Here is a 20935-nt window from a genome sequence, read left to right as displayed (position 1 = left end):
CGAGTTTCCAAACTAAAGATACTCGCGGTAATAATTCAGCGACGCGCGGCAGTGCTGCTGCAGCGTCAGCTACTGAAAATTTGTAAAGTCTGACTCTCTCTCTCTCTCTCTCTGGCTCCCTTGCTTCTGGATGAAAGCTGATATGAGTTTCGCAAGGTGAGGTCAAGTCGCGCGCTCCTGCGAGGAAAAGGGGTGTGGACCACGTCGAGAGGTGGAGGAAGAGAGAGGAGAGAAGCCAAGAGCTTGCCCTCCATGAATCACGACACAGAGGCTGATTTAGGGGCTCGCCGAGTCGCGCTATGGCTATGAGAGTGAGAGAGGAGCAAGCTAGCTCCCATGGCCTTCCTGTAAGCTTGCTCCGGCTATATAGATCGAGTATCCTTGTTTTGTTGCCTATATATGTACCCGGCCAGTTCTCTAGCTGTGCTCGCGCGCTCGCTTGCCTTTTAATTATTTATCCGAATATTCAGCTAATTATGCTTCACGATTATTTATCGCTCCCGGAAAATTCTCTTTCTAGTTCCCTTCCAAAATACAATTTATCCTTAACTCGGCTCAGCTGTTGACCTCGGCAACGATGACAAATAACGCGCACGCTGAACTACGTTGCCGTGGAAGCTCGGCTTCACAGCAATGTAGTCACGAAAATACAAATGCAGCACGTCGTCGTCCTCGTCCGTAGTGCGTCGATGTTTTGAAACGCAACTCTTGGCGTGAATTCTTCTGATGCGACATAAATCTTTCGATTCAGGCGGCAGCAACAGCTCGTCCTGACTTGTGCGCCGCGCGAGCAAATAAATAAGTCGACAGAGACGCATTCAAACAGGCGCGCGTGCGCGCGCGCCGCTCTCATCTAGCTGGCAGATAAATCCCTCCGCGCGCGCAGCCTTGTGTATTTTACATTCTCAATTTGAACGGACTCGGGCAGCATGTAGCTCACGTGGTCCTCAGGGGGATATGACAGTGTCAGAGAAGCAGATGGAAATCCGATTGGCGCGCTGTGTAGCAGCAGTAGCAGCAGCAGCAGCACGCGGCTGAATGAGTTCGCGCGTGCATACGTTCAAGAGAGAGGGGGAAGGGAGGGGGTAGCTAGGTGAACGGGGGTGGTAAGTGGGTGGGCGAATGCGGCTACTGCCTGGTAAAAGGGAGAAGGTGAGTAAGTGTGCAGCGCTCGCTCGCTCGTCGCTTCTCCATTTCAAGCCTAAGCGTGGCCATTCGTCAGGATTTCGGCGCGCAGACGTGCTTTATTACTGCTCGCTCGAAATTGCTATCCTACGACTCCATTTGGCAAGCTCAGCCTGTCTGCCTATGTGCGCCTCTCTGCCTCTCTCTTTCTGTATCAAGCTTGCCGCTCATTCGAGCCCATGCGGCAATGCATCGAGAGTACCTTATAAAAGCCTCGGCCACGCGTTCTTGATCCAACCCGTTAACCGAAATTCGCTTGCACTTATATCCATCTGCTGATGCTAGCTTACTTTCATCTTAGGCGAACCGCCAGTGGCCATCGATATTTATACGACTGCTTGATAACTTCAAGTTCGCTTTTCCAAGGGTGCTTTTACCGACTTTTGAAAGATCCCATTTGCTTTCCAAAGGGGATGAAAACATGATATTTATGTCGTCGTTTTCGAATGCTCTACATCTTTATTGTGTCTTTGAAGCTGCATCTAATAATTATTTATTCAATTTCAAAAACCGATAACCGTGTGGCATATGAGAAATCAAGAAACACTATCGAATTAGAGAGGAAAAAAAAAGGACTATTTTTTATTATCAGCGAGTTTGTGCGCGCGGAGACGCCATTATATGTTCATGAATCAGAAGTATTTATAGTTAGAATTAGCGAAAGGTAATTCCGAGCGAGCCGATAATCAGCACGGACTTATCTAAAAAGGCCACCCTCCGCGATCAAACAGCAATTTCTCAGCCCTTCAACTGGAACTTGTAACCCTCCTCCCTTTTTCTCTCTCCACGGAAATTCGTTATCAGCAAGGACCGCTCATCGCAGCTGCAAAGGAGATAGCACGCACGAGAAAAAAAAACAAGATATGGGTCCACGTCGTTGCGTATATAAAGAAGACGATTTTTATAGAAGCTCTTCGTCATCTCTCTCTCTCTCTCTCTCTCTCTCTCTCGCTCTCTCTCTCTTTCTCGCGCGAGCGCGCAAGCTGAGATTCGCATCTCTCGTATCGGGACTTTTTTTCTTGCCGACGTGCGCGCAAGCAGCCGCATGAGTCACGAGCGAAGCAAAAGGGGGAGGCGAAATATCCAAGGAGTCCTTCCCTTTCCCGAGGGCGGGGAGGAACGTGTCGCTGCATACGCTCAGCCCCCGCCGCTTTCCACTTTAGACGATGGAATTTACCGAGCGCGAGATGAAAATAGCCTCTCTCATTTTTGTCGCGTGCACGCAAGCAAAGAACTGAAAGAGGGGTTGAGGGAGAAAAAGAAAGCTTTTAACGAGACGCTCGCTTTAGAGATGCCAGTTCAGGAATACATTGTTTTACACGTTCACGTACAGCGGCGTACAAGCTGTGGCGTTGCCGCTGCTCGTCTTGCCCTCGTATAAAAAGCGTCAAGACGCCCAGCGTCTGTCTTGTTTCTGCGCGGCGAGCACTGATTAACGAGTATCTTTTACTTCTATGGAATGAAAGAGATAACAAACTGTTCCCTTGTCTCGAATGAAAACGACATGCCAAATAGCTGTATATTTAAATAGCCGCGCGTATGGAAATCATTTTATAAAATTGTCTTATGAGTTTTCTTTCCAAGGAGCATTTCAACTTCATTTATCACCTAAAATATGCTGAGAATTTCCAGAAAAGAAATTAAACTCGTATGATTCGTGAAATATCGAGGCTGGAAACTCTTTAGACATTGAACCCATTTCCAAAACCACCAAGTACAATATCCATCCCGCAGCATCTTTCGAGCAGTATCTCATCGAAAATCAACTTAAAGCGACATTATCTGTGTATGCGATCGTTGCACAATCGACTGTAAAAGTCCTAAAACACGCATACGTACGCGCGCGCACACACACGCGCACACACAATACACACACAAATCTCTTTTATCTGCGATGCTATAGGTTGTACAGACGACACGCGGTCTGCTTGAGCATCGAAGCGTTTTCCGCAAGCGGCGCGCACTGCATGAGTCGTGAGCGGGGAACTTTAATGCGACATTCTCCGCATTTGACAGTTGGCGCTCAATGATCCATGTTGCGCGGCTTCTGTCGCTGTGGCACATGCCAAGAAATGAAGGGGCGACACGACGAAGGCAAAGTGGGTGAAGAATAAGATAACCAGACGCATATGTCAAGGAGGCTCTCTCTCTCACTGGTTCTCTACGTATTCTCGGTGCTGAGTTATCGTCGAATAAAGCTCGCCATGCCAAAAATGCTGGGCGATCGTTCGTCCTTTGTCCAACGAGATCGGGACAAACAGTATTATAATGCGGCCAAACGCTATCTTTACTTCGCGCAGCGACGTAAAGCTGTGTCATATATGCTATTTTTATCTGGGAAACACTCTTATTTCAACAATGACTGTAATTTAAGCAAAATTCGAAAAAATAATCTTTTAGTTTATAAGCCTACATGAATCACGTTCAATTAAAATGATCGTTCTACTTGATCACTCGTGTGCGCGTGATTCAATACCAAATCACGATTTCATCCTGCAACGAAATGAAACAGAGAAAAAGCGTAAAAACCGAAATAACGAACTCACAGGAAATTAGTTTCCGCGAGCGCTGCTGTAACATAATTCCTTTTGTTTGTTAATTTCACGCGTGCAGATAGTCGACGTTACGATTTAAGCTCGCAGCACGGGTGCGCAAAGCGCGCAAGTTACGAGATCCTCGGGAATTAATCTGCAGGATTGCAGCAGCAGGCCGCGATGCGGTACGGCGCGGGCCGATATATAGGATATGCCCGATTTCACGATTGAGCGAGCCCGGAATCGCGAGCGCCGGCGAATGCGAAACTTTGCCGTAAAATGGTAGCCTGATAATGGAGATGAACGTTGTTGCTATGCCGCGACTTAGGGGATTTATTTGTATTTATCTTGGTTGTTTACAACTTGTGCAAATGAGAGTGCGCTTCTATGGCCTCTTCATCGGGAAACTTTTATTCGCCATCGTGACGTGCTGGAATATATTCACATCGATGCCACCGTATACGTCAAAGTTCTCCGCCGAGACTTGGATAATAGCTTCCTCATCGGGGTTTCCTCGCAAGGGCGACTGGCTTAACAAAGCTCTCCGCGAGCTTACGTGCAACTCTCGACTTAAATAATCAAACAAGCCAAAGGGACCGGTTTCCTTTTTGCCGGGGTCGCACGCTCGGATGGAATCGAAGATAAGCAAATTTACGAGGGCGCGTATTACTTTTCGTTTCTGGCGTCTCGGCAGCTCGTCGCAAATACACACATATAAAAGCTTTGTGGCATCTCGGAGAGCGGACGCAAGCTCGAGGAAGGAAGTGCTAGGAACGTTAATATGAGTATTATGATTTATCGATGCGGCATTGGGGGAGGGCGTAGAGACAGGGGGGGGGGGGGAATACACGACGCTCGACGGCATTTTTCTTAGCTACGGCTGAGCCGCCAAAGATTTATCTGCGGGACTGGCAAGACAAACGGCGAGATTGCGTCCAAAATTTTAACGGCGCATTTGGCCGAACACGTAGCGTCGTTGGCTTTTCTTTTTCTCGACGGCTACGACGACGCCACCACCCTCCGACTCATACAAGCAGGATAAGAAGAAGTTTTCTAGTTACCAAAGCATTCGCTTTGAGAGACGTCCCTCGTGTGACAGAATCGAGGCGTGAAACGAGATCCGCCGATTATTGAGCTGCCAAATGTGGGAGACGGATTTTTTTCTTTCCGTCTCTGTCGAAGCAAAGAAGGGGGCATGCTCGGCACACGGTAGCTCGATCTAACTTTTCCAACTAGCGATCGTTCCGCCGGTCCCCCGGACAACAATTTATTGCGACGCTGTTTTTTCCTCTTCGCGTACTCGCGTTTCTCGCTCTGCCTTGCCTGTTCTCTCTCTCTCTCTCTCTCTCTCTCTCTCTCTCTCTCTCTCTCTCTCTCTCTCTTTCTCTTTTTCTCTCTTTCTCTCACTCTCTCTCTTTCTAGCAAGCAGAGAGATCTATGAAGATTTTTTCTTGCTTTTACTTTTCTTCGCGGACTAACTTTTTCAATTTCAGCGCGTACAATTGATTAGTTCGAGTAGATCTATATAGTGTTGACTGTGCGTTTCTGCGTAAATAACCTGGTTGTGAAGGCGGCGAACCGAACGACTTGTCTTTTCTTCGGCCGCAAAATTATTGCGTACCGATATTCTTTTCAATTGCCGCGAAAGATCGTCGCGTGTGCGCAGGCGGGGATAACTTATTTTTGGTTGTGTCCTTTTATTTTTCGCTGTAAACGAAACTCCATGGCACGTGCGTTCGTGGAAAAACGAGCGAAAGATACACGAACAATAGATCAGCAGATGGGCCTGCGTGCGTGGTAATGAAGAAAAACCGACGCCATTGGTCATTCAACGCTGAATCGTCGGTATACGTAAGCCCAACCCCGCTTCGCGCTTCGTATCAATAATCTAGAGCGAGCGTAAATCCCCCGTCAATTTCTGGGCAGAACACAGGCTCGCTCTCTCGGGCATTGCTCTTCTTCCGGCTGATCGCCCAACAAAGAAATACTACTCCGAAAATCCACGCCTTGGCGCGCTCGCGCCCGCGCCGATCGTCAGTGTCACTTGCCGCCCGAGCGCGTGTCCAATTCTTCGAAATGATATTCACGCACGCGACATCGCATAGATGCGCTCCACCCTGGCGCTAGCGTGACCTAATTACTTTCCGACATTCTCTCTCGCTTTCGGTTCGGCTCTTCCTTTCTCCGACGCTCTCTCGGTTTCGAAGCCCCCATGCCACAATGAATGGCGTATAGCGCGCGCGATTCGTCTATCTCGTTTTTGTTCCAAGCCACTGACTCACTTCTCCTTCTCGTAATTACATTTTTGGCCGAGCGCGCGGATAATTTATGCGTACGTGCGCTGATGTTAATGTTTATTGAAAAGCCTGATGCGAGGACGGAATAGGGATGCTACGTACGCGTCTAAGTGTCCGAGCGCTTACCTCGAGGGATATATACGCTTGCGGTATGCGTGTATGCGCAGCTCTTAATATTCCGCGCGTCCGGAGACAAATGCCGAGACGAATGTTTTATTTAACGTCGTCGCGCAAGCCGAGAAGAATACGCTCGCGAGAGAGCAGTGGCTTTACGCGGTACATAACTCTTGGCCGGCCCATTAAACTTTCAGCGATTTTTAATACAGTATTGTCGTTGTAAATAAAGCGCCGTGTATATTATTTACTTTGAATTAGAGTTGCGAGGATTGCCTGGCGGTCGAGCTGCTGCCGCACGCGTCTGACATTTGCGAGGAGAGAGCTGGCTGCTGCGGCTAAGCCGACGAGGGTTCATGCAAATCGAATTTAATGCCTAACGTTCAGCAAATTTGAGGCTTCATTTAGAATTGAGAAGTGCAATCGCGAGCAGCGTTGCGTAGATTTTCATTAATTTGCCATTACAAAATGCAAGTTATTTTTAGGTAAATGAACTTAAGCGCTGTTTACTCGGATGAAGGTTGTCGTTAAAAATAATAAGAGGGAGAGGGAGAAGTTAGGTACACAGTGGAGGGTGGTTCAGTAACCCATCAGTTGCGTGCGACCCTCGCGCACATACCCTTTCCCTACGTGTAAAATGCTTACATATCTTTTTTATTCCCTCACTCCTCTATATTCTCATTTGTCGGCAATGTTTTACAGCGTGTCTGTCGTTTGCCGACCGCCAAACGCGACAAATGATGGGAGAAAGCCGCTTTTACGACCTCGTAAATAATAACACTTTGTGGCTAAACCTGCTCGGTCAAAACTCACAAAAACTCATCGTTTTTTTCTACACTTGAGAAAAAATAATTTTCCTCTTTTTTGGTTTCTCGTATAGATAAGTCTGCAACTAAAGTTAGAGACAAATTCGAAAAAGTTCTTGCACAAGCAGTAAAGCAACGGTGCAAAGTTTTTAGGCCAATGGCAAATGGTCGCTCGTAAATAATGGAAAAAATTCTTGAAACAGCATCAATCACTCAGCCGGCGTGGAAAAAAAAGAAGAATTAACCAACACGTAGCATTCTTAACGCAGCGGCGTGGCAGAGGGAGAATATACGAGGTGCGAAAATTGCATCCGGGCCGTCGGTGGTGGCGTTGGTGTGTGGCTGCTGTCGAAAATGAGGCGCGGCCGTTTGTGGCCGACACCAGGAATTAACAATGGCGCAAGAGTAGTCCGAAGTTTTGGCAATGATAAATCTTGCCGCGTGCGCTCGCGCGCGCGCGCGCGAGAGAGAGAGAGAGAGCGCGGTTTAAGCATTCGGATCAAGCGCTCGCGAGAAGATCTCCCCAATGAATTTTCGTGGCCTCGCTGAAACTTTGGAGAAACTTGCAGGGTGAGCTTTCAAGTTTGCTCGCAGCGAGCAAGCTTGGTTTGAAGTTGCCTTGACGAGCTAGCCACAGATGAGTCTGGTGGTAAGACACAATGAGGCCCTCGTCGCTTCACGCCTTTTAGACTTACCAATGATGGCGGTTATTTGTTTCTTGTACCAAAGAGCTGTATAGACATTATGAGGCAAGTATAGTGTTTCGCGGACATTTCTCATGTTGTTGGACTTCCATTGCTTTGCGGGGGAATGTGATAATACTCTACCACGAAATTTCTACTTTTAACTAACGTACTTCTGGTCCCGAAAAATTTGTTATTTTTAATTAATAAATGATATGCAAAAATTTAATTGACAAAAGAAAAATAAGAACGATAATCAATTAAATTTCCTTCAATGTTCATCTCAAGCGATTAATATTACGAAAAATCCTAATAAATAACCTTCGAAAAATCCCTTTGTTTTCAATAGGAATAAAATACACAGCACGCAAGGTAGGTCATAGTATGGAAAAAATAAATATTTTCGGACTGGATGTAGGCTTATGCACCTAGAATACAACGTGAATTTATGAGCATCGAAATACACACACACAGCCCACCTGTAACAAAAGGCTTTTTAATAACATAATACATCTGCGCGGGGTATCAATGAAAAAAGAAAGGGCTCTCTTTCAGGCGTAACATAGAATCCGAGCATGAAAAGCCGAAAGCCATCTCAAATGAAAATGCCCGATAAGCACGCCTCGGATATTTTGGAATTCGTTCTAGACTGGGCACAAAGAACTGAAAAATTTGAATATATATGCATATATACATACGTACACACACACACACACACCCATATATATATATATATATATATATATATATATATATATATATATATATATATGATCACGGGCAGAACATCGGAACAGCAGCAATGGCTCCTCGCTTCGCCGCTTCTCTCGCGCGGTACCTCCCACAGAAAAAGGCGCGCGTGAATGTGAGATGCGGCGACGCATACGTAGTCATGGACCAGGTACGGCTCCGCGCGTTCTCTCTCTCTCTCTCTCTCTTTCTCTCGCGCGCTCGCGCGCGATAAATCATGGGTTACCACATTGTAGCCCAGTAAATCATCGGATGCTCGCGCTTGCGCAGGGAGAGAGAGAGAGAGAGAGAGAGAGAGAGAGAGAGAGAGAGAGAGAGAGAGAGAGAGAGAGAGCTTCCCAGCGTGAAATGAAACGAATTCATCTCTGTCAAGGCCCCTACTCTCTCGCACACATGTGAACACGAACGCACGCACGTATAGCCTGCCACACGTCCTACATCTCTCCTCCTACGACGATGCTTTCTGGCCAGAGATTTTCGTGAGTGTGCGAGAGGCTCCACCCTCGTTTTTCTTATATCGCGTCTTTTGTCGGTTGGCTTCTTCGTGCGCCGCGCGCGCACATTCTGTCTCTCTCGATGATAGAGAAGGTGGCAGTGCGCCATATCGATCGCGAGCGAGCGAAAAGCAGCGTGGACTTTGATGAATCGCGCGGGCGCGAGAGCCGCCCGATTACTCTCTCCGCCCAACGCTAACGAATATTTATGCGGCAAGTTCGCCGACGGAATTTTTGTTTAATCGCGACGAGCTCGCGCACGAGCTTTTTCCAACTTACTGATGCCCCATGAATTTTCCAGCGCGTAGCCAACTTTATCGAAAGTTTATCGGACCGCGAGAGGGAGAGCGAGAGTAAACTTTAGCCTGATTTATGGTTGTTACCTAAGAATTTAATTGTTTTTACTGGTTGGGCGTGTACAGTTTTTTTTTTTTTTTTAATTGGATTTACTTCGTTGTGAATTTTGCGCGAGGAGTACGTCACGCATGTGTACGAAAATTTAGCGATCCCTGGCAGCAGCGAGTTGCGAAAGGTCGTTCGCTGAAAGCAATATATCGCTCGAGAGTTCCTCGTCAGAAATTTCAGAGGTAGTATGAAAGTAATCTTCGTGCTATTTATCGTTTTCAATGCGTGAGATAAAGATATGACGCACGTGCGTCGCTCGTTCTTTTGACGTATGACTTTAATATTTATAGTAGTCAAAAGTTTATTTATGACGAGAGACTGAGTGAGTGAATGAGCTGACAAAAAGTGCTACCGACTGATGGCAAAAAACAATAGTCGCTGCATTCAATTCTGCACTGAAAAAAAAAGCGTGGCACGCTGCTCAAAACCACCTCGTAATGGTGTTCGTAGACTTTTTATACCGTTGCTACAGCAGCAGTCGCAGGTGAATTATTCTCAGTTCTGCAGCGAATTGGGTCGTGCATTTTCGCCGCCGCGTTCGCGATCATTATTAAAATGGTATTTTAAAGAAATACGTCGCATTAGCTTTCATCGCAATGTGCATCATGGATAAAAAACGACGGAGAGAGAGAGAGAAACGAGAACGGACTCAACAAATTTTAAAACGTACACGCCTTTTTCCTTGAGAGAGTGAGTCGCACATGCGCGCAAAAACTCTGGAATAAATCAATTACCTCCGGCAATAAAACAATTCCACGCGTATGGGCAAAAACCAAACAAGTCCAAGAGAGAAACAAAGAGGAAGCAAAAAAAAAGGTGGATTCCCATCGGAACAAATGCATAAAACCAAGCGAATTCGACGCGTGCGTGTGTGTGTGTGTGTGTGTGTGTGTGTGTGTGTGTGTGTGTGTGTGTGTGTAAAAGAGAAACTGAGAGAGAGAGAGAGAAAGAGAACGCGCATTCGAGAGGATCCGCATTAATATCAGACGCGTTATGAGTTATATCGAGTTTTGCTCCTCGGGTAGAAAGAAAGGAAGTAGGCGCCCCCCTTTTTCCAAAGGCTCATGTCAGCGGTCCAATATTTATCGTAATTTGATACAAGCGAAGTACTGCAAGAAATTACCGCAGCCCTCGACCAAAGCCCAAAAAGAGAGACGGATGTGCTTCGGGGATGACATTGCAATATCTGTGAGAGAGAGAGAGAGAGAGAGAGAGAGAGAGAGAGACGCGATACACTGCTCAGACACGCAGTCGCGCCTTCTTGTAGTCTCTGGCACCCTTGTCTCAATGTTACTGCTTCCTGTGCGTACTTGGCTCTTATTTTTTGTTTCTTCAAAGGGGGGAGTGCGACATAAACAGATATACTTTTTTCCGCTTGATGATTTGTTTTTATTTCTTTTGATGCAACTCTTTCAGAATGAAAATTATACTATTTATTTATTTATTGCGCTTGATTAAGATCTTTTCACAATTTTTCTTTAGTTTGCCAATTATGTAGCTTGCTACGAACTTGTAACTAATTTAAGTGTCTGGCAATTAAACTAGTAAAAAAATAGAAGTTAAAATATTAATGAAGTAACAATAAATGGTTCTATTATATTAACTTTGATTCCATTCCGTTTAGTAATATATTAGAATTTTTGTAATACTCCTTTATTAATATTGCTGTATTGTTTATCAACCATGTTTCACGTGGTGGCGAAAGTTCAAACTAGATCGAATATTTGTGTATAGCACACTGATAGTGCTCTTCGCGCAAAAGTTAATCTAGGCGATGTGTTCTATTTTCGAAGGACTGTTGAATTGAAAATGCACTGCAAGTTTATTTACAGTAGTATTAGCGGTACAACTGAGAACGTATAAGCTTGTCGACGGCTCTCAGCTAACTGATCTTGACTGCGCAACAGTCGCATTGGGCTAGTGCCCTTTCCTTAAAAGTAAAGGTGGGAGAAAAACGCGTAGAGAGGCCGTAAAATCATACATGTTGACCATGACTGAGCCGATCAGCGTGAGAGCAAAGGAAATCATAGATTGGAGCAGATTATACATATCTTAAGAAATCTTATAAACTCGAAATCTGACGGCGTTGTGTTGTTATTTGTTGAATTCTTAGAATAAGCATTTACCAAAATAAATTATAGAAAATGTCAAAGTTCGTAGAATAAATAACGCGCTTAAAGTCGTGAGAAAAAGAATACATATCATTGATTATAAGCAGATTACATAAAAATGACGTATAACATGAAACTTTTCGTAATAAAGTAAAACTTAAATCTCTAATATCGTACAGTCTGATTATGCATAATCTTCTACTACTTGAAGTCTAAAATATTATACTCGCAAAAACAATTTTAAATTTATTATTTATTATAAGAATATCAATCGAAGCTAAATTGGTGAGATATATTGAAAGATAATTTATTAATAAATTAGGATTTAACATGCAAAATCTGAACATGTTTATTTTTAATTACAATTTACGAGTGAATTAACCGTAAGCGGGTGTAAAATTATCTTTAAAATAAAATAGATTAAAACGCACTTGAAACTAATGTTCATATTAAATAACTATTTATTTTATGATTTTTGGTAATGCTCTCAGAAGAACCTAAATCTCCAATAATATCATCAAAATTCTAGCAATATTTTAGGGTGGATGCAATCCGATGAGGTATTGCACCGAAAATTTCGAAATGCAACACGGATGAGAAACGACGAACAAACAATGTTTATCCGAAAACTCGGCAGTTCATACATTAGATTTTCTCTCAAAGAAGAAATTTATAGTATAGAAATGTATGCGCTTTGCGTTTTCAGCGCATAAATCCGGCGCGAGGCAAACGTATGTAGCGATAAATTTGCCGACTGAAAATAATGGGGACTCATTTTGTAAATGGCACAAAACTTCACAGCCCTCTCTGTCCTCCTCCTCCCTCAGCAATTGCACCGGTGATGCAGCGAAAGAGAGTATAAAGCGACATAAACAACCTCCAATTCGTGTGTGTATGTGTGTGTGTGTATATATATACATTTCGTGAATGAAGTGACGCATAGCCATCGACGCGCGAGAAGAGGAGAGAAGGAAACTTTGGCTCTCCCCGCGGCATCATCGTCGTCTTCCTTATTTTCTCTATCTGCTTCAGCCGCCGGTAGTTCGAGATATTGGCCCCGAGACGATAATTCACCGGCAAAAAATCTCCTTCCATTCTATTCCTGCGCTGCTTCGAAAAAGAGGGGTGGCGATGCTCCAATCAGACAACCCTTTTCTCGAGCAAGTCTCCTCTTTTTCTTCTTTCTCTTTTTACAACCCCGAGAGCATGTCGATGGAAAATCGCGTCCTCTTTTCTACCTCGGCGAACGCGATAATTAAATAGGTTTTCCTGCTTCATTCCAATTGGAGTTATGAGTTTCCGACACTAGAGAAGCCCTTATCAGATGGTATATATACCACTGTCAAATATTATGAATCTTTATTGTGAAAATCATTGAGATTTTATTTTCTCGTAGTTACTTCGTTGGTTTTTTAATTGATACATCATAAAATAAGTAATGGATAATGGTGCATTATTGAAAATACTAATTAAGTAGAGTTTCCGAAAGTACATAGATTAACGATATCAATAATTAATTACGGTACCTCGTCGCGATACACGTTTTCCAATCCAGGGTAATTCAAATTTTCGAAAGAGTGTGTATGTATGCGAGAGGGGGGGGGGGGGGGGGGGAGATGTAATCCCGCAGGTACAAGAGCGCACGGCCAGAAGAGATTTCTTTTTTTTGTTATCAATTAGGATATTTCGGTGCAGAGACGTTTCCTGTTTACAAAATTAACCGTCTGATTTACGATCACGACAGCTGAAAGCGCCGTGCACCCGCGCGGGATTGCTTTGTTTTACGCATCAGGATTCCTTGAATTATTATACTCCATAGTGACGATCCTAAAAAGTGATAGCTCTAAGGCGGAATTGTTAAAATTATAAGAGACAAGATCTTCTAAAAGATTGATCCTCTTTTTATATTATTTCCATGAAAAAAACGATTTTACGAGCTACCTAATTTTTCATAGCATGATGGGAATTTACGATTTCATTATGTAGTATTAATGAGAATGTTTCTCATTTTTGGGTGGCTTTCGGATCATATATGAAGGTTAAACAGTAGGATTATAACATCTATATTTTTCGTATTAAGGTTATCAGTGATTTGTAACCAATTTATTTCAATTATGATTGATAGTGTTTTTACATTATCAAAAAAATTTCAAAATTAATATTATTTTCAGTAAGTGCATGTATAAAATCTGTAAAGTATAAGATGCAAAGTACATTACAAATACAGCTCTAGCGAAATATTGATGCAGTTTTCAAAATTCGATATATAAATATGATAGAGTGTGACATAAAGCCTGCGCCCTAATCACATAGACTCTTACGTGTAATCAGTCGTAAATACTGCGTTAGACCAGTGTATCGAAACAAGTGTTGCACAAACCTGTAGTGCTCATAAAGTCATAACGACAAGCTTGATGAAAATTAACATCAATGATCAGTAACACAATGAAATCACAAGGTTGTGTTTTGTATTCAGCGTTGATGGTGCCTACTATTATACATAACGAATGGCCGCTTGTTGAGTATCATTGAGTGCATTACACTATACATTCAGTAGAATAAAATAATTATATTGTCTTTCGTTCGGGAAAAAATCACATTAAAGCTTGTTAACGATAAATGACAAATGAAAAAGGGATACAGGCTGTAGCGTTCAGCCGTTTCAGTTGTCTTCATAGAAATTAAAAGAGATGCGATTGGAGGCACTACAAGCATCCACATTTTCGCAAAAGAAACAACAGAGGTATGCGCCGTGTGCGACTAGGAAATTCACTTTGGGTAAGCGACTGCTTATTCGGTACGTCGTTGTTAGCAGTCGTGGTCGGGAGAGAAGAGATTGGCGCGATTTTCAGGCCGCTGCTCGGTTGCAGCTCGTAAGTCGCGGCTGAATGACGGAATTCGCGTCTCTGCGGCAGCGTGAATGGAAACGGCGGAAAGATCTTTGGAAATTAAACGTCTCCGTGAACTGTGCATTCGTTTTTTCCGCGCAGGCCGCGCTCGACGTAATGTACGAGATCGCGCGTGCAGCCGCCACACTGTAGCAGCCCGCACTATTACTCTCGCTCCGTTCTCCTATTTTCTTTCGTTTTCCTGCTCTTTTCCTTCTTTTCTGGTCTCATCTCTCGCTCTTTCTTCCTCTCTTCCTCTCTTCCTCTCTTCCTCTCTTTCTAGTTTATGCGCGCACCCACTAGTCCTTTTCTTCTTTCTTGTCCGAGCATGAGATTATTGAAAAGACTTCTTGCCTCGAGAGAATTGAGTAAGTAGTAGTTAGAAACACGCTTATAGATAACTTGAGCAACAAAACTGCCAGTTGTATTTAAGGTATATGTTTATCACGTGCAAATCAGCATGCAAAAATATCTTTTAACCGATTAAAGACAGTTCATTACAGAATTTAGCGGTAACTCGTCGTATATCAAAGAGAGTTAAATTGCTTATATCTACGGGAAATTTCTACGGCTCGTGAATACTATATACGTAAACGATGGTCTACTTCCAACGAGTAAAAGAGAGATCACTTCGTATTCCTTACGAACTCCCTTCACTCGCCTTCATGCAGCAGGTGATTTTTCAAACGCTTTAAATTCCAAGAGTTACTCTTGAAAATTCAACGGAATCCTAGCAGAAGGAAGAATTACAAATAGAACAATAAATTTCCAAGCCAATTATATAGTAAAGCGTTCGCAAATTTTTATTAGGCTAATGACGTGACTCAAATCACGCAAGACCATTGACCGTACGTAAAAATTATATTTTGCTCAGAGAAAATTACGTTAGAAAATTTATCGCATTTCTCAATGTATTAAAGAAAACGTGAAGAATGAGTTTTCAGTACAGACCGATGAATTTCGAAGAAAGTGATATGGCTAGGTGCATTTTATTTTTTTAATCAGCGTGTATGTGGCTGTAATAGTGGATGTTGCGTACGCAGTAAGATTGACAAGCAGGATAGATGTGAACACCAATAATCATGTACAAAATAAAGATGCTAATATAACACGCGAAGGTAAAAGAAAGGGGTTTTTCAGGGCAGACCCCCGCCCGTGCTTCCGTGGCAGTAGTAGCTCGTGCGGAAAGATAGGGGCCCTTTATTGCCCGAGTAATATAGGTGAGAGTGACTCGAAGCAGAGCACGCCGGCGTAGGCGTGTGCCGCGCGAGAGGCGGCAAGCACCTGTTGGCGTTCGCGATTATGACCGCAATAACATTCCGTCAAACTGCGAGTGCGAATGCGCCCTGAGATCTCGACGACTAACCTAGCAGCCCTGCATACTACCGTTCCCCCTACACGTACAGACAAGCTTATTGTGACGATCGCTCACACAGATGTGCTCTCTCTCTCTCTCTCTCTCTCTCTCTCTCTCTCTCTCTCTCTCTCTCTCTCTCTCTCTCTCTCTCTCTCTCTCTCTCTCTCTCTCTCTCTCCATCGAGTTTCACCGGGTATGCATGCGCCTGTGTGTGTGTGTATACATGCGGCCGCTTAGGGCTCTGATATATTAACTGTTGATTAAGTGTAATGCACTGCGGCGTCTGCGAGAATTGTTACGCCTGCTTTTTATGGCTTGTTTGCCACCTATTTTTGTCTTTTTGGCTTACGCGTCACGAGTTATTAGCTCTTCAGTTTGGGAAAGAGAATCAAACGGGATTGCCGCTTCCTTCTCTTATTTCCTTTAGTGCCCATTCTCGAAGTAGTTATTTAGACAAGATAAATGGGCTACTTACTCAATGCGATGAACAGTTGAAAAAATATCACATTTAAAACAAATGTACGCTAAGAATTCAATAACGCAAAAGGTATTTTTACCTTGATTTTAAGAACAATCCGAGTTCAAGAAGAAGCTCATGTCCACTTAAAAAAAAGAAAGGGAGCACGTCGCAAGTCCCTTTATCCCAAGTGTGAATAAAAAAGGCATTCTCTGCAGTCGATTAATTATTTCACCCAAACCATTCAACCGCCCACCAGTATGCGGCAATTCATCCTGCCGCGGGCTGAATTAATTTTATTGTTTCAACAAAAAAGCGCGGTGCGCGTGCCACGCGTGCTTAAATTCGCGCGCATCTCACAGTGGGCAGTCGCAAATAAATAAATAAAAAAAAAAAAAAAAAAAACGCGCGAGCGACGCTCGCAGCGCATCGGATGGAAGAGGAAACGCAAGTAACGTGAGCGCAACAGGATTTCACGTCGAGCCTTTCTGCGTGATAATTTATCGTTCGATATATCGCCCAGCTTGTCGATAAAATTCGCGCGATACGTCGCATTTTCCTGCAACGGTGATCCTCCAGGAATTGGACAATGAGACAGGTAAAAGTTTGGAATCTTGACTTCGATGCAAAACAAAAAAAACAATTGTTTCCTTCGTGCAATGAAATGTCTATCGCTATACCGGTGATTGTAGAGAGACTCCATGGGGCGAGTACGCGCGACTATTTTCAGCTTTAAATTTGAGGCGGCGGCAGTGGCGGCGGCCGACGCGACTGCTCGATTTAAATCCCGCCCGAGGTGCGGAATTGGCCGGCGGTGAAACACAATTTCGCGGCGGGCTTGGGAGCTCCGAGCGCGCGAATCCAATTTAAAGTACTGGCCCGAGTGAGAGAGAGAGAGAGAGAGAGAGAGAGAGAGAGTCGGAGAGGGATGGCCGGGAGTAAGAGAGAAAGAGAGAAACCGAGAGGGATCGGGCTGGAGAAATAGGAAAATGAGAGCGAGGGGAGAGTCTGCAGTAAGCTCAAATGCACGCTAACACACGAAGTAACTGAACTCTACGTCAGTGGCAAAGGAAAACTTGGCACCTAATCATTAATTCAATCTCGACAATGGGAATTTTTACCGAGCTTAGATTTTGGGCTGATATAACAAGCATTACTAATCAATAACAAGCAATTCAATAAAATATTTCAATGTATAAATGATACTCATCCATAATGATACTGTAGGAACTTCCTCTGAGAATTTTTTAAACCACCGAGATTGCTGTACAAAAGGTAAGTATGGATACAGAGTAAACCTCTGTAAAAACGAGATTGCTCTATTACAATTACAACCTTGTCAACTAAAAAAAAAGAGTATCATATGATAAAATTAATAGGCACGTACCAACAAATAAATTATTACGTTTTATACGTGCCGTTATATAAGTTCATTTCTGTGATATAACAAACGAAGTGCGATTATTGTGCTTTGAAACTTTATCTTTGTAAACCAAGTGGATTTTAAGTGTTTGAAATGTACTATAAATATAATTTACAGTATCTCTAAGATAAAAAAAATCTTTCTCGAGAGTACTAAAAATACATATTCTGCATTTAAAGGTAAACAGACGAAACTCGCTCGTGTCTCCTTGGTAGTAGCGCGTTCTTATCAGCGGCGGATCCGCCACAGCTTACGAGATTATAATCACAAGGAGTATCGACTGGTTTTGTGTCGCGTTTCGTTTACTACCTGCGCACAGTGGCAATCAGTGCAAAAAACGAGGAAAGGAGGAAGACCTCCGCTCGATCCACGCGCGCGCGCACATAGGTATACATAGCGCGCACGTGGCGTGTGATATCGCGCGCATAGTCATGCAGAGCGCGAGTATGCTCTGTCTGCCGATACATACGTACACGGAGGTAGCGGGACTCCGCGAGCCACAAATCACCATTACTCGATGTGTATCGCCAGGCTATATAGTTATACCCCTGTCGCCAAGCACCAGGTAATGGCTCAATCCTGCACGTGCATGTGATGATAAGCAGTCGGTCGCGGCTAACGTGCCCTGAACCGTCGACTCTCCCTGCTACTCCCACGCTTTGCGGCGCGCGCGAGATTCAAAGTCCTCGCGGTCGATTGGCCAGTTAAGCGTCACGTGGTCCGTTGCGTCATTGACTCCATGCCGGCGGCGCTGGCGGCGGCAAAGACGGAGGAGAGCGAGAGATGCATCCCCACCAGCGGACCGGCCATTAACAACGCCCTTGCGCATAAATCCCGGGGCGAGAGAGAGAGAGAGAGAGAGAGAGAGAGAGAGAAACACGTGGCTGTGTGTGAATTGGTGTGTGCGCGGCTGTGCCCCCACTCCTTGTCTCGCTCGTCCGTCTCCTTCCTGTCGGCGCGGTTCCCATATAACTCTCGCTCGCTCGCGCGCTGCCCCCGCCCCCCACTCTCCTGCGCGTGAGCGCACCTACTTGTGAGCTAGAGCGAAGGAGAGTTACGACTGTGTGTGCGTGCACCTCGATACAGAGGTGCGCCGTCGCATGCACGACACACAAGCGCTCACGTACACACACTCAAGCGGCTCGTCGTGGCAGAGGAGGAGGGGGAGGGGGGCCGAGCGAGAAAGCGAGCGCGGGTACCGGGTGCTGTGCTGCTGCCGTTGCCGCTGCTATGTATGTGCGTTATATAGGTATAGCCAGACGAGAGAGGCAAGCAGTAGCAGCGCCGCGTGGTGGTTCTAGGTGGGGACTATCGGCCGTAAACCATCCGCGGCGCGGGCTGAACATTTAACTCACGTATTGCCATCCGACAAGTTTGCTTTAGCCCGCGCGACCAGACGACCGACCAGAGCACCGACGAGAGAGAGAGAGCCGCTCGCACAAGCCCATTTTCACTCTCTCGCTCGGCTTTAGACTCTCTGCGAAACGGACATCAAGGATCATCGATATTTTCATATTCATCATACCGCGCGCGCAGCAACCGACAACCAGCCAACCTGCCAGCTCTCGATCGCAACCTCCTCTCTCTCTCTCTCTCTCTCTCTCTCTTTCTCTCTCTCTCTCTCTCTCTCTCTCTCTCTCTCTCTCTCTCTCTCCAGCTTTCTTATCGTCCTATTTTTCCCCACTTTTCCTTTACCATCACGCAGCTTGCGTCGAGTCGTCCAAAGTCTGACCCCGTTCCGCGAGTTCTTGCCAGATACATGAGGTGTTATTGTTGTTGACTTTTCTTCAACGTGCAACCTGTTCGACGTCGCCAAGCACGCGCAGAGCAAGAGAGCAGGATGCAGCAGGCAAAACGGAGTTGCCAGCGGCAAGCCCTTCCAAGCTGCTGAACAACCGGACACGCCGACGATATCAAGACACAGCCGCCGCTACGGTGAGTCGAGCTGTGACGATAGCGACGATGACATGCTTTTCTCACACTCGCTTGCAAAACACTACGCTGCTGCGACTCGCGACAATCGCTGAAAAATTGTATAGTACGACTGGGTGGTGCTACCGCTGGCGATGGGGTTGCTACGCGGGCTTTGAGGTTATAGACGGGCGGTGCTATGTATGCGTGCAGCGCGATGGGAAGGGGCCCCACGTGTTCCGACGGATGGCGCACTTTCAGCTGTTTGCCACGCTCACTTTTAACAGCCTTATCGCTCGGTTCTCTGCTACTATTCTGCACTTTTCTGCGCGAACAATATTGATCGGTTGCGGAACTATATTATTCGATGGGCTTTCAACGAATTATAATGAGATTTCGATAAAAAATCGATGGCAGAATGCGGCTGCCGGTCGATCTCGCTTTTCAAAACTCGTTTGCGACGGATCTCTTCCTGAAAAACATTATTTTTCTGCGCGGAACCATTTCTAAATCGCTGCTAACCACCCCAGGAACGATAAAATGATGAATATTGCGGATGATCAACTTATATATTGTTTTAAATATTATATTGGTATTGCGTGCTTAAATATTGTGTTGTATAACATACGCCATGTCATTACTGCATAGCTCACGTGAGAAATACACATGATTTTATTTAATTATAAAATTCACCATCCTGGATCAGTAGTTTTACGAAAAAATGCTACTAATCTATATCTTCCTTCTTTTACCAAAAGTTGTTTACGTGTTCTTGCCAACAGGAAATTCGCCGTTTCTTAAACCATGTGAAAAACAACGTTGCATTTTCATCCAACGTTAGTTTGATTCAGTAGCTACTCGAATCGCTAATACCTTTCAACGTATTTACATGTTCGTTTCTTATGCAGCTTGTAAAGATTGTTTCGCGGTAAAAATAAGACGTGCATCACAGTCGATACTCGTACATTTAGTCGTAAATTTGGCTTACGTAGAAAAGTTTTGCCACTAAACATTTGTTTCGCGGTAAAAATAAGACGTGCATCACAGTCGATACTCGTACATTTAGTCGTAAATTTGGCTTACGTAGAAAAGTTTTGCCACTAAACATGTATGTTTTTGTCGTTTCGAAGAGCAAACACACAGCCTAAGAAAACATTGGTCAATTATCAATAAATCATTCCAACAAAAATATAAAAGAAAAGCTAACTGAGATCTACGGCGCACACGACATAACAGTACACGCGCGCGCGCGCGCGCGCGCGCTCAAGTAAAACGTACGATTTCGCTAACGATCGGCTTCAATAATGTGGGTTGCGGTCCACTGTGATTTTCTCCTTCATTCTACACATTAAAATATCTGCTAAAATTGTGGGCAATTGTGTAGCCACAAAGGAAAAGATTGCGTTGGGGCTAACTCAAAATAAATAAAAAACAAAACAAAAAAGATAGGGAGAGAAATTCCATTGGAGGCAGAAGCAAAAAGGGCAGGCGGCAGACTGCAAGTTTTGTAGCAATAGAAT

At 44.6% G+C, this 20935-nt stretch overlaps 1 protein-coding gene across 2 annotated transcripts in view; it reads left to right on the top strand.

The window, feature by feature from the left end:
- LOC131664933 (homeotic protein antennapedia-like) overlaps positions 1-20935 on the top strand; it is a 281825-nt gene that overhangs the window by 132497 nt on the left and 128393 nt on the right. Inside the window, exon 1 of one of the 2 annotated variants that reach the window (XM_058936426.1) lies at positions 18883-19439. The exons of the other annotated variant lie outside the window; for it this stretch is intronic. The gene's annotated coding sequence lies outside the window, so the exon portion shown is untranslated. Of the gene's footprint in view, positions 1-18882; positions 19440-20935 lie in introns of those variants that run through there. 2 annotated transcript variants of the gene reach the window in all.

Source organism: Phymastichus coffea, unplaced genomic scaffold, assembly GCF_024137745.1.
Source record: "Phymastichus coffea isolate CEN01 unplaced genomic scaffold, Cenicafe_Pcof_1.1 PCOF00046, whole genome shotgun sequence".
In the NCBI taxonomy this organism is placed as follows: Eukaryota; Metazoa; Arthropoda; class Insecta; order Hymenoptera; family Eulophidae; genus Phymastichus; species Phymastichus coffea.
The sequence above is the reverse complement of the archived record's forward strand: the minus strand, read 5'-3'. Positions and strand labels throughout refer to the sequence as shown.